Source organism: Solanum dulcamara, chromosome 8 (genome assembly GCF_947179165.1).
Source record: "Solanum dulcamara chromosome 8, daSolDulc1.2, whole genome shotgun sequence".
Lineage (NCBI taxonomy): Eukaryota > Viridiplantae > Streptophyta > Magnoliopsida > Solanales > Solanaceae > Solanum > Solanum dulcamara.
The window spans coordinates 36,743,812-36,756,944 of NC_077244.1; the positions used below are offsets into that span (position 1 = coordinate 36,743,812).

The window sequence follows — 13,133 nt, forward strand, 5'->3', positions numbered from 1 at the left end:
GAAAATGAGCCACTCTATGAGTTTTAAACCTATGAACAAGTTTATGATATATGTTAAGTATGATTACTATGTTAAGTATTCCATAGGATTTGACTTAGCAGCGAATGATGACTTGAGGTGGGGGATCGACCTACTGGTCCTCATATAAAGTCTTTTGTCTTATAACAATGTGCCACCGTAGGTTTGCAAATATGGTCTAGCTCATGGATCCACAAATAACATATGTTCATGACACCCACCTAGCGGGGTAGAGTCTACCATGGAAAATAGATTCCCCTTCTTCCATTGTAAGGAAAGACATCGGGATTCCATGTTATACCTTGCATGGTCTTATTGTCAGTTAAGGTTATATCCCATATATGTATATTCTCTTTATGTTTGTTTACAATTTCAACTATGTCTCCTAAATGCTTTGATCACTACAGTTTCTCATGACTTTACTTATCCTTTTTATTATTAATGTTAATTGATCATTGCATCCTAAAATTATATTTCATATCATGACCACATACTTAGTAAATTTAAATGTACTAAAGCATATTATTTCCTACATTTTCAAATAATATAGGGGTTGTGGCTCACATTCCTCCTACACGTGGCTAGTAGATTTCCCATCCAGTGAAGTTTTGGTGAGTCCTAATCTATCGAGGGTGAGTTATGGGTTATATTCATATTTAGGGTGATCTAGAGATATGTATTAACCCCCTCCTGTCTACATTAGTAGAGGCATTTGTTAGACAAAATGTTATAGAGTCTATGTAGTCGAGTTTACAATCTCCTTAATAATTCTTGTTTTAGACTCTTTCTTATGCTATATTCTGCTTTACTTTACCTTATATATGCTTACAATATGTCAAGAGGATTGGTTGGAGCCCTGGGGGGTTTTTATCACCGTGTTATGACTAGGCCCTAGGTCAAGTCGTGACAGAGAGTTTTTGGTTCTAAAATTTCACCAAAGCTTAGCAAAAACAGCTTTGGATACATCAAACAGGGACCTAAAATCAAGTCCCCCTTCATCATTCGATAGACAACAGTGCTTTTCCCTACCATCTTTTTTGAAATTCCATAGAAATTTTGCAAATATCCTATGAATATACTATATCACATAGTTTGGAGGGACTAAAAATGATAGCAAGTATACAAGCATACTTTGTAATACATGATTGATTAACACTACCTTCCCACCAAAACACAATAACTTACCCTTCCAGATTTACGTCTTATTTTGAATTTTCTTAGAAAGCTCATTAAAGTGTGATTCTTCATTTTTTTCATGACCAATAGGACACCCTAAATACATCATTGGAAAACTACCTTGCACAAAACCAGTGACCTCTATCACCCCCTTTATGCATCACCAACATTTCTGACCATGTAGAAATAACTCTTATCTTTGTTGATCTTCTGTCTTGACTGGTTTTCATACCTCCATAGTGTATTCATTATAAGTGTAAGTGACTTCTTCTCAGCAATAGCAAAGATTATTGTGTCATCTGCATAAACCAGATGGTTTGACCTCTCACTCCACTTAGGCATACCAAAGACCTTAAAGTCAGTATTGTCAAACAACTAATTTAGAGCCCTAGTAAGCACTTCAACAATAATGATGAAATGAGCAGGGGATAGTGGTTCCCCCTGCTTCACCCCTCGAGTAGAGTAAAAGAATGCATGAGTCTTCCCATTCACTAGAATAGAGTACCAGTTGTTGGCAATAAGTCTCCTTATCATATCAACCACTTCAGAATTGAATCCCATTTATTCCAACACTTTTATTGAGAAATTTCAGTCCTCTCTGTCATAAGCTTTAGTCGTGTCTAATTTAATAACAACATTGGCTAACTTTCCCTTCTTCCTAATATTTGTAATAATTTTCTAGGCCAATAATATATTTTCAGAAATACTTCTTTCCTTGAGAAAATCAGACTGATTCCTTGAAATAACTCCTGGTAAGAGACCTTCTAGTCTATTATGCATAGTTCTAGAAATTACCTTACTAATGAAGTTACTCAAACTAATAGGCCTTAAGTAAGAGAAGGTCTGAATCACTTCTTTTTAAGCAGTAAGACCAAAGTAGTATGAGTGATAAATTTGGGAAGAGAGTTACCCAAAAAGAAAGCTTGAATAATACTCACATTATCAGATCCTATAATGTCCCAGCAACTCTGAAAAAAAGTGTCCTTTAAAATCATCAGGACCGCAAACACTGTATTCATTAAGCTTAAATACCACTTTTTAAATTTCAGCTTCCTCAGATATTGCAGTCAAGTATTCATTATCTTCTACAGTCACCAATGTCTGAATATTCTGTAACAAAGAAAAATCACTATTTAGGTTATCCCTAGAGAATTGCTTTTGACAAAAAACTTATTGCTTTTGCTGCCACTTTATCTTCTCCGCCCATTGACCATATTCCTTCAATATTCTCTTCAGGCTCAATCTCCTCCTACTACATTTTACCAAGCCGTGAAAGTACTTAGTGTTCTTATATCCTTCCGAGTACCACTAAATACTAGCTTTTTGTCTCCAAAACTCTTCTTCATAGTGAAGATAAAGTTTATATTCAGCATGAGCTTGATTCATAACTGCTCTGTTAAAAGCATTTGGATTTTTCTCAACAGTTACTCCTTCATCTTACTATTTCTTCACTAATTAGCAGTTATTTGAAAATATCACCAAACTATTCCCTGCTCCATCTGGCCAAAGTCAACTTTATCTTCTTTAATTTCATCTTTAATTATACAAACACATCACCATTAAAACCTATCTTCCAGTAGTCCTTCACCACATCTCTAAAGTCTGCATGTAAGTCCAAAATTTCAAAAACCTAAATGGCTTTATAAAATTCTTTGCCTGGCCTCCACAGGTTAATAATAAAGTGCATGGGTCTTATCAAGTCCTTGCTAAATGTTGAAGATCTATGTTGCCCAGCAAATCCTGTAACTTCTGATTAATCATATTACTCTGTCTAAACTTTTAAATATATATTCTACATTAGTTCTTCCATTCCACCAAGTAATAGGGCTCCCTAAGAAGTTTATATCAAGTATATCACAACAGTTACTACATAATGCAAACTCCTCATATTCTTGAGTGAATACATGAAAACCTCCTATTTTCTCATCCTCCCCATTTGTTACATTAAAATCCCCACCCACCATCCAGGAATTTGGAAAGTTATCCCTAATGGAGTATAAATCATTCCAAAGCTCTATTCTCTCAACTGTAGAACATTTGGCATAAACAACAATAGCAAGAATTTGTTTTCCATCTTTTAATGTAAGTTGTAGTAATATGCTGATCAGAATCAGATACCACTCCCACTTGAATATGCTCCTTTACAAACACCCAAATATGATCATTAGAATTATAGTTCACATACCTCATTCCTAATCTTCTCTTGTATTTTTGTATTTTCCTAGTATCTTAAAATGGTTCCAACAAAGCATTAAGGCAAAATTTATGATGTTTGTGTAACATTTGAACTCTGTGAAATGCATTTTGAGTTCTCATAGATCTTATGTTCCAAAATATTGCTTTCATCATTATTTAACAATTGACTTCACCATTCTCTTAGCCTGAGTTCTTATTGGTTGTACATCAACCTCCTTTTTAGTTTTACCTGTTTAGCTTTCGATAAAACCATAGGAGACATTTCAGCCCATTTACATGTCTCCTCTGCATTATGAACATTATCCTCCTCCCCTTTATCTTCTACAAATTCAGCAGTACTAGACTCATTACTTTCCACCGCCTTCTCTTTAATAACTTGGTGTGTTATAATTGTATGTAAATTCTCCATAGGTACAGACTTTCCACTATATGCCACAACTGTTGATTGTGTTTTTGGGACTGATGTATCAGGACATAGTGCTACTACAAGATTTGGACCTGCAATTTGAACAGGGATTTGATATTCTGCTACTGCAAGTTCCTGCATGAGTACTCTTTAATCTTCTTCTTTTTGTGTTTTTTTAACCAAATTATTGATTTTTATTTCAAGTTGTTTTCTCCTGTATGTTACTGATTTCTGATCTCTTTTCTATAGGTACTATAATCAGCTGTTGATTCTCTTCATCTCTATCTTTCATTACTAGTTGTGCATTCTCCTCTTTGTGGTACAACATATCCTCCCCTATTTCCCCATTGTGTTATATTATATCTTTATTAGTGCTTGTTGTATCTGTAATATTGGTATCACTGTTTTATGCCCCTCTTATTTCTTCATGATGATTAACAAATGCATGCTTTATCTATTCTTTGGTAGATGAATACTGATGACCATTTTTTATTATGTCATGTTCCCTTTCCTCATTAGACTCATTGTTAACATCAGTAAGCTTCTCTGATTTCTCCTCTCCATTTTCAGGCAAAGCAGCAAAAGTATTAGTTGTAGTAATACTTTGTTCAGATTTGTTAACTTCTCTACTAGCTGGATCATGATTAAAATTTTTGACTCTCTTCCAGCTGATGGGATTCCAATAGCTTCTAACTATTCTTCTTCTTCTTCTTGTCTCTTCCTTGCATAATGTTTTAACATTTACTTCATATTATATTCAGTTATGTCCAGACATATGCTTGACATGTATTTAAAGTATTTACATGCTGATCTTTTAAAGTTTTTGCATTTTAGTTTAGTCTTCCTCTTAGTAGTCAACCAGACAAAAGATTCGCTTGGAATCAGTAATAATTTTCGAATGCCGACCATGTCTAGGGTGTAGACTTGGGGAGTGACATTCTCATTCAACCCAGTCTATTTAAAATATTTTTCATTATTTTTTTAAGTGTAAAATAATATGAATTTTGATCAAAATTTATTTCTCAACATATTGATATAAATAAAATTGTAATTTATTTAGTCTTTCTATAACTTTTAAATATTTAAACTAAAATTTTAAAATATTAGATTAATTTACTTTAAAAATTATTTAAATTGATTCTTGAGATGGAAAATATGACAAACTATTTCAATAGAGAGGGAGTAGCACAAGTATGTACAATTCTTTCATACGGAGATTGAGATATCCCTCAAAGTGAAGAAAAACCATGATTTTGTAACTACGGATGCATCGGTATGCCGTCGATAAACTCATTGAATCCTAGCAAAGCCTTAATGAATACACATTTCTTCGACCTCAAACCCTCACTCTCTGCACCAGTTTTGGAAGCCTTAAACAATTTTGGCTTCGAGTTTCGTACTCCTATTCAGGCCGCCACTATACCCTTATTCTATATATACAAGATGTCATTGTTGATATCATTACTGGCTCTCATAAAATACTAGCCTTTATCTTACCTCTAGTTGAGATACTCCGTCGCTCTTCCTCTAATCCCACACCTCGCAAGGTAAGCTTCCTTTTTCTTTTCCTCCATGTTAATATAACTGTGCTTATTCTCCTTTTGATTGAATTGATATGTGCAACCATAAATTTGATGGCTTCTACTGGAAATTTAGTTGGGATCTTTAGAGACATGTTTCGGTTCTTTCTTTTGTGAAAAGTATACAAGCAATAGTGTCGGCATTAGAGTTTAGATTTGTTAGGTAGGCAAATTTTGGGTTCAGAAGCAAGGCTTTGTCGTAACATATTTATTACATACAGAGAATGGAAACTAAGACGGATTTAGTTCATAAAGAATAGTGGAATTTAGTACTCCCAGTTAGAAGTCAGTTAGAAGTTTGCTAGCTGAATATAATATGGATGCTGGAGACCTAAAATGTTAAATATTTAGTGTCCTGTCATGAAAGAGTTGTTGTGCTGACATATATAAGCTGAAAGCAAGCAGTTGTGCTTATTTATATCAAGTTTCATATTAGTTCAAGAGGACATTCAAATTTGACTACAGAAGAAGTTACTTATACAAATATAAATTGTTCTGGGAATAAAAAGCCGCATGTCAATGGAACTGTTATCTACTTCACATGTTTAGAGAAGTGTAAAATATGCTGATTGACTATGTGAAAATGAGTCACTTAGTCGTTGTTGTCTTAAAAGACAACTATCTAACCTGGTTAGTACCAGCACGTTGGTTCATTTAGCGTATTTCTGTCTTGGAAAATTTCCAACTTAAAGGCTCTTAGGTATACCTTCTTGAACTTGATTCAGTAATAGTTGCCAGTTGGATGGTGCTATAAGATTAGTAAAAATGGATGTTGCTCTCTAATACTTTTATCCTATCGTGATTCAAATATAGAAAGACAACACTAATAGTTCTCGATGCTCCCCCTACCTCCCTGCATTTTTTTCCTTTTAAATAAAGCAATGTAACCTGATGAGGAATAGTATAGTAGGAAGGACCAGTTGCCTTCAACTCTAATAATAGTTACAATAGATAAGTAATGTCCTCCAATCTAGTTAAAGATCGAATAAGGTGTCCTGAAGATAGTTAATCGTCGAACACTTGATAACTAAAATAACACTAATTGCCTAACATGTTATACTTTATAAAAACAAATCTTTCATGCTTATGGCATGATTTTCTATCCAAATATACCCATTTGACAACCAATAAAGATCCTTGTGATATGCTTTTATTATCCTTTATGTTTTTCTCTTTAATTCTATTTTGTCCTCTCTTGTGTTTTGTAGTCTCGTTGGTGCCCTTGTAGGTAATGGGTATAATTATATCACCCACCCAGGAGTTATCATCACAAATATTTCACGTTGCTCAACCATTCATTTCCACATTAGCAAATGTCAGGCCTATGCTTCTTGTTGGGGGACTAGAATTAAAGGAAGATATCAGAAAGATAGAGGAGTAAGGAGAAATATTTTTGACCGAGACACCTGGGATGCTATATGACATAATGAAGCGCATGGATATACTGGATTTTTGGATCTTGAGGTTTCTACTTTCATGCTTCATTTAGTGGAAAATAAAGAGGTTTGTGCTCAAGTGATACAGGGATTTTTAAGTTGTTAACTATTTGTTTATTTTTAAATATAAACTTTGCTTGCAAATTTAGGAGTATCAGATTCTTTTGCTCGGGTGCTGCAGTATCTTTTTAGCTGCTAATATTTATTTACTCTTAAAATAAGGTTTGCTCGAGAATTACAAGTGTCAATTTTGAAAGATGATATTTATGTTTTAGTTATGATACTTTAAAAAAGAAAACAAAGTGACATACGCCCTATGTTAAAACAATTTAGTTGTACACTTTTGTACAAGATTTATGTAAAGCTTTCCACTTGTGCACTGGAGAAATGCTAAGTTCAACCTTATAAAAAGTTTAGTTTTATCTCCATAGTAGATCGTAAGTTTGTACTCAAGGTTGACCTTCATTATTGCCTATAATCACATTCTAACCTAAGTGGTGTCTGATTTCCTACATTTTTTAAAGAAAATTGTCTTTAATTTTCTACATGTTCCTACAAATAATCTATTTGTTGTCAATAAATGGAACACTGATATTGAATCCTCCCCCTTTCCCCAACCTTTCTTTTGCCCATGGTGTTTGGAATTTGATGATGATATTTGACATACTACATCTTAATCTTCACTCAGCAACAACAGTATCATTTGTACAGATCCTGATATTAGATGAGGCTGATAGGATATTAAGCATGGTATTCTAGAAGCAGATAAATTCAATCATTTCTCATTTACCTAATTTTGTAGAATGGGTCTCTTCTCTTCTACTCAAACTAAGGTAGTTGAAGAAATTTCAATGGTAGGATTGAGAAATTATGTCAGGGTTGAAGTTCGGACAGAAGAAAAACAGTGAAGCGGTTCTGCGTCTGGAAATTTGACTCCATCAAAAACTCCTTCAGGACTTCATATTGAGGTATGCTTCCAGTGTTCAGGGTGTTCATTTATTCCAGTTGAATTATTTATGTCAAGATGCATTTTACCATATTCTAGCATCTCTTTAATTTTTCAGTATATTGAATACGAAGCGAACAAGAAATTATCGCAGCTTGTACATCTCCGAATGAAGAACAAGTCAAAAAAACTATAACGTGAGTGAGCTAACTTTTCCAGATTCCTAAATTGTATATATATATATATATATATATATGCTCTTTTTTCTGTATACCTGCATATCTTGTAGGAATTTATTTTGATTTTCGGTATCTGATATTTTTTTACTTTTCCAGCTATTTCATAACTTGTGCTTGTGTTATTTATTGGGGAACTGTTCTTCCACATCTCTCTTGTCTGAAAAGTTTTTCGTTAATCTCTTTTCATGAAAAGATGAAGTAGGTACGTTTTTTGACATTTTAATAAAAAAGGCGTATTGTTTTATGAAATTTTTTTAAAACTTTCTATTATTTTATGAAGATTCTCTAGTAGCTCAATAAATTTACTGACTTAAAACTTATGTAAATTGCAAGGGAGAAAGCACTAGCATCATTTACATCTCTTTCCAGTGGTATTCTTTTATGCACAAATATAGCAGCATCCGGACTTGATATTACAGGTATTGATTATATAATACAGGTACTTTTTGGGGGTGGAGTGGGGGGTGGAGAGACTAGGGTGGGATTATTTCTATGTTACTATAGTATGTTCATCACTTTGCTTTACATCACTCCTTTATCAGCTGAATTTAAAAAAACAGAGACTGTACAACAGAATTAACAACTCTCGTAGCAGTCAAGTCAGTACTATGCATTGTTGACTGTTGCCTTCCACTATTCAATAGCATGATATTGTTACAAGCAAAAGTTACTTGGAGTATTTAAAGAATATGTTCATACAAAGGCACTATGTAGAGGAACGATCTAGTTGACATTTGTTTTCAAGAAGTGTTGAAAATTCATTTTGAGAAACTTCTTTAATTTTTCTGGAAATTTGATTTGGTCAAACACCAGAGAAGAGTTGTTTAGTGTTTGCAAAATTTGAAAATAATTTAGGTAATATTTTTCACTTGAATTTGAAATAAATGCCACCTTAAAATGCTTAGGTCTTTTGTGCACTCCCAGCTAGCCACACCAAAGACACTCAATTCTTTATGAATAAGTATACAGCTGGACGTTTGTGGTAGAAATATGGACCACCACTCTCCTAATAAATATGAACCGCCACTCTCCTAATAAAATATAGTTTTATAGTCAATTGTGCATGTAATTATGAGCATGATAATAAGCATCTGAAACTTGTATGGATGTATTATATTTTTATTTTGTTTCTTGTGCAGTACGACCCTTCTTAAGATGATAAAATATTTATACATAGAGTAGACCGCACAGCTAGCTTGGGCCGACAAAGAAGTGTTGTTGCTTTTCTATTGCCAAAGGTCAAGTCTTGCACCCCTATAGTGTATCAAATTTTTGGATGATGTTTTACCCAACCTACTTATTAATTATGATCTATCTTGATCTTTTTAGGAGGAGGCTTGTGTGGAGTTCTTACGTATAAAAAAACATATTCTTAGAAGAGGGAGAATGTGCCTATGAGGCTCCCTATATTATCGATGAAGTAAGAATTAAACCATGCCATCGTGCTATATTTATGTTTACCCTTGCTTACTAGTGGAAATGTTTTTATTTCTCTAGTTTGTTTAGTTTCCACTTTTTATATTGAGAAAAGTGTGTGTAAGTATTATAAATGCAACACAAATTGTGCTTGAATATTTCCAATAAAGTGCTCCCAGGCACATTTACCAATGACACTCTCTCTTCTACTTTCTAGGATTGCAGAACTTCTCTTTTTTCGGTAGACTTGCCGAAAATTGGTCATTATTCTTTCAACCTACTCAGTTTTTACATCCCATGATAACTGTTTAATTAAGTCAGAATGGGGTTGATTGGAAGATGCAAATAACCCTCCATATATAAGGAGATTCTCCACCTTCAGTCTTGAAGGCTCTTCAAATTCTTTAACATAAGTCTCTTCAAAGTCAGAATGATGGAAAACAAAATATACTTCAATTGCGGGGTTTTAAGACCTTTGATGTTACAAGGTGGTTCTCCGGAAACACAATATGGTACGAGTGGGTTGAGAGAAACTGGAAGATGATGAGAAGAACTACTATGAGTAGCAAATTCTTAGGATGGGTAAGTTTCATTCTCAATGAGGCATCAAGTTATAAAGATAGAAGGATAAGGAGATGGAGACTCACTAAACAAGATGTGAAGAACATTTGCAATAGAAAACAAAACTGATATGGAAGGTTTCTAAGCACTAAATCTATTAATAGTAGTGGAAGGTCATTCAGGGTGGAAGGAGTTAGCATTTAAGATTGATAGCTTTAGTAAAAGCTCCAAAAAGTTGTATGTGGAGGCTCCCCCGAGATTAACTGAAGCCAACTACCCCTATACTAAGGCTTTACGCAAAAATAGATGGCAGTCTGAGAGTCTGTATAAAGCAGATGTCACCATAAGGAAGAACAACATTATAATTTTTGATGTTGTCGAAGCTCAGGACAGCGAATTACTGAAAAGACGCTTAGTTGATCAAAGATATACCTACTCTCGTTGACCTAAGAAGGTGGTCGTCTTCAACCTGGAAATAGGTCTTTGGGATGAACATCTATGAGATATATGAGGGAGCATTTCTATTTGAATTCCTGAATAGATTCATGGCAGAAAAGACCCTTTAAGACTAGTGGTTCTGGAAAGAGAAAAGGCTACCACTTCAATGGTGGAATCCAAGTGTGGATTATTCTTCAAACTCGCATACTACTAGTAATACTTGGATTAAAGCGGTGGGAATCCCCATTCACATGTCGTCGCAAAAATATTTCCAAGAAATTGGAGATTTTTGGGGTGTATGGGAGGCCATAAAAGAAGAGTCTAGGCTTAAGAATCATCTCAAATGGGATGGAATCCTAGGTTAAAAATGATGGCAGGAACATACCAAAGGAGGTTACTATTGCTCATAGAGGTTTCATCGACCACATCCCTATTTGGCCAGAAAGTAAGCCTAGGGTTGAAGTCTTACTAGAAGTAGAGGAAGATCCAACCATTGCTACAGGTTCTGCAAAAAACCTAGACAAAGTCTTTAACTAGTGGACAAAAGAACCCATCCCTTGTGAAGTAGGTTAGAAAAGTCTACTCCTAAAAAGGGATAAACAACAAGTGGGGTGTTACACCCTACACTCTCAAGCTCGGAATGTCTCTTAAGTTCTTTAGACATTATCATGTAAGCCGGATAAGCTACGACACTATCAAATGACTCCAAGAAAAGGAGAATGTGTTACCCCATAGTAGAGAAGGTTGGAAATAGAGTCATAAGAATCCGGAAGGAATTGGAGGCCAAATAATGAGTCGTAGGACTCGATTTACCTATGTAAGCTACCAACTTAGACGTCTTATATACTTGAGTTTCTTAAGGACATACCAAGCTTACGTAGCATGGATTACATAGGCTCCTAAAATAAGACGAGATTACGAACCCACGAGGAAGGGGAAAAGATGACATGTGGAAGCCAATGGAAGAGCGACAAGTGGAAGCACCTCAAGCAAGCAGGTGACCCACCTACTTAGGGTCAAGTAGGTGACCCACCTACTTGGGAGGTGGGGCCCACAAGGACACGTGGCAGCCTAGGGGTAAGGCATGGATCCGTGGCCCAATAGGGGCTGGACACATGTCACCATATGGGGATGACACATGTCACCTCCTAGGACCACATATATACATGTATATGTGTCTTATACTTCAGTTCTGATCCATTAAACTTCAGCAAAAACTCAAGAACAAACCCTAGAACAAGAGAGAAAAACATGACGGCTTGGAGGAGAAAAATAGGTATGTTCCAATTTTGCTCCGTAAATTAATTAGATAAGGTATTATTATATCAATTGGAGGTGTTTAACAACGTATCTTACCTATTTGGGGTAGCAAAAACGAGTAACAAGCAGCCACAGTATTTCAGCCGCGTCAAGGAGGTTCCGAAGTTAATTTTCAGCGTGTTTGGAAGGCCATTTGATAAACTATGGCTTGATTCTCTTCTCCCACATTTTGTTAAGGGTTTTTAAATGTTATGAGGGTGTAAATAATGTAAAGTTAAGGTTTGGATCAGCACCAAACGGACAACAAACAGTCCACTCTGTTTCAGCACATCAAGAGATTTTCCGAGGCGGGTTTTGGCGTGTTTTGGCCAATTTTAGGAAAGGTAAGGTTTTACCTTCTAATTTGAAGTTTATGGGGTTGTTATGTAGTGTGTTTTACACCTTTTATACTGCTGGAAGTATAAAAAAAGTCCTGGAAATGCTCGACGATAGAAACAATCGAAATTAAAGTCGTCGTAGTTAAATTGTAGTCGAAATGGGGTGTTGTACGTGTGGGGTGATGCTTAAGGGGTGTGATGTGTTGTTGCAGGGCCTAAATATGTTCTAATGTGGGTTAGGGTGCTGCTTTTTGAAGCCAAATGACCCCTCGTAGCGTATAATTAAAGGCGTTATAAAATAAGGGCTAGACGCCCTATTGTGATATCGTATTTTTGAATAAGTCGTTTGGAGTTTATGTTGTATATTGTTGGTGGGAATTGCTTAAACATATGCTGCAGGTTGTTGTTGTTGGTTGTCTGTAGGTCTTAGGTACCTAATCGAAAATTTGGATAGGGCACATTAGAAGGGAGGTGCTGCCCAATTTTTATTAAAGCCTTAGCAAACTAAAGAACTAGTCAAGGAAACGACTAAGGAAATATATTCCATTAATACTAAGGTGTAACCTAAGATGCAACCGAAGACGCTGAAAAGTTTAAGGTTGTTTATACTTGCCTTTCTTCCATGTTAAATAGGTTTGGAGGACGACGACGTGGACGTGATTACGAGAAGTCCATACGAGGTATGTGAAGCTTTCTTTTGGCATGTTTTTGGAATAAGTATGTAAAGCTTTCTCTTGGCATGTTTTGATATAAGTTCGTACAAGTATCTTTCTTTCCTTTTGGCAAATTTTAGCCTTAAGTGAATTGTGTGTGGAATGTGGGGATAATTTCATTCCCAAAACTCCAAGTACGCCTCATAACCCCTATCCACTACTTAGTATTGGAATTTCTGTAAGGATAGAGTATTGCCTAGTAAGGCTTCTGCGTGTTAAACAGTAGTGTGTGGAAAGCTATCTCTCATTTCCCTTGATACGTATTTGGTACGAAAATGAGATTATGATGCCACAATGGTTCACCGAACCCCATAATAGGCCAGGTGCGACATATGTATATGCAGATCACCTGGGGGAAAATACACACTATA

At 35.3% G+C, this 13,133-nt stretch overlaps 1 long non-coding RNA gene across 14 annotated transcripts in view; it reads left to right on the plus strand.

Annotated features, from left to right (window-relative positions):
- LOC129901194 (uncharacterized) overlaps positions 1-13,133 on the plus strand; it is a 35,424-nt gene that overhangs the window by 3,200 nt on the left and 19,091 nt on the right. For 3 of the 14 annotated variants that reach the window (XR_008769777.1, XR_008769780.1, XR_008769782.1), the window contains exons 2-10: positions 569-650; positions 3,862-3,939; positions 4,046-5,343; positions 6,585-7,780; positions 7,877-7,955; positions 8,094-8,199; positions 8,331-8,416; positions 9,137-9,235; positions 9,327-9,608. This is a non-coding gene — a long non-coding RNA (uncharacterized LOC129901194). The other 11 variants (XR_008769776.1, XR_008769779.1, XR_008769781.1 and 8 more) reach the window with 8 other exon arrangements.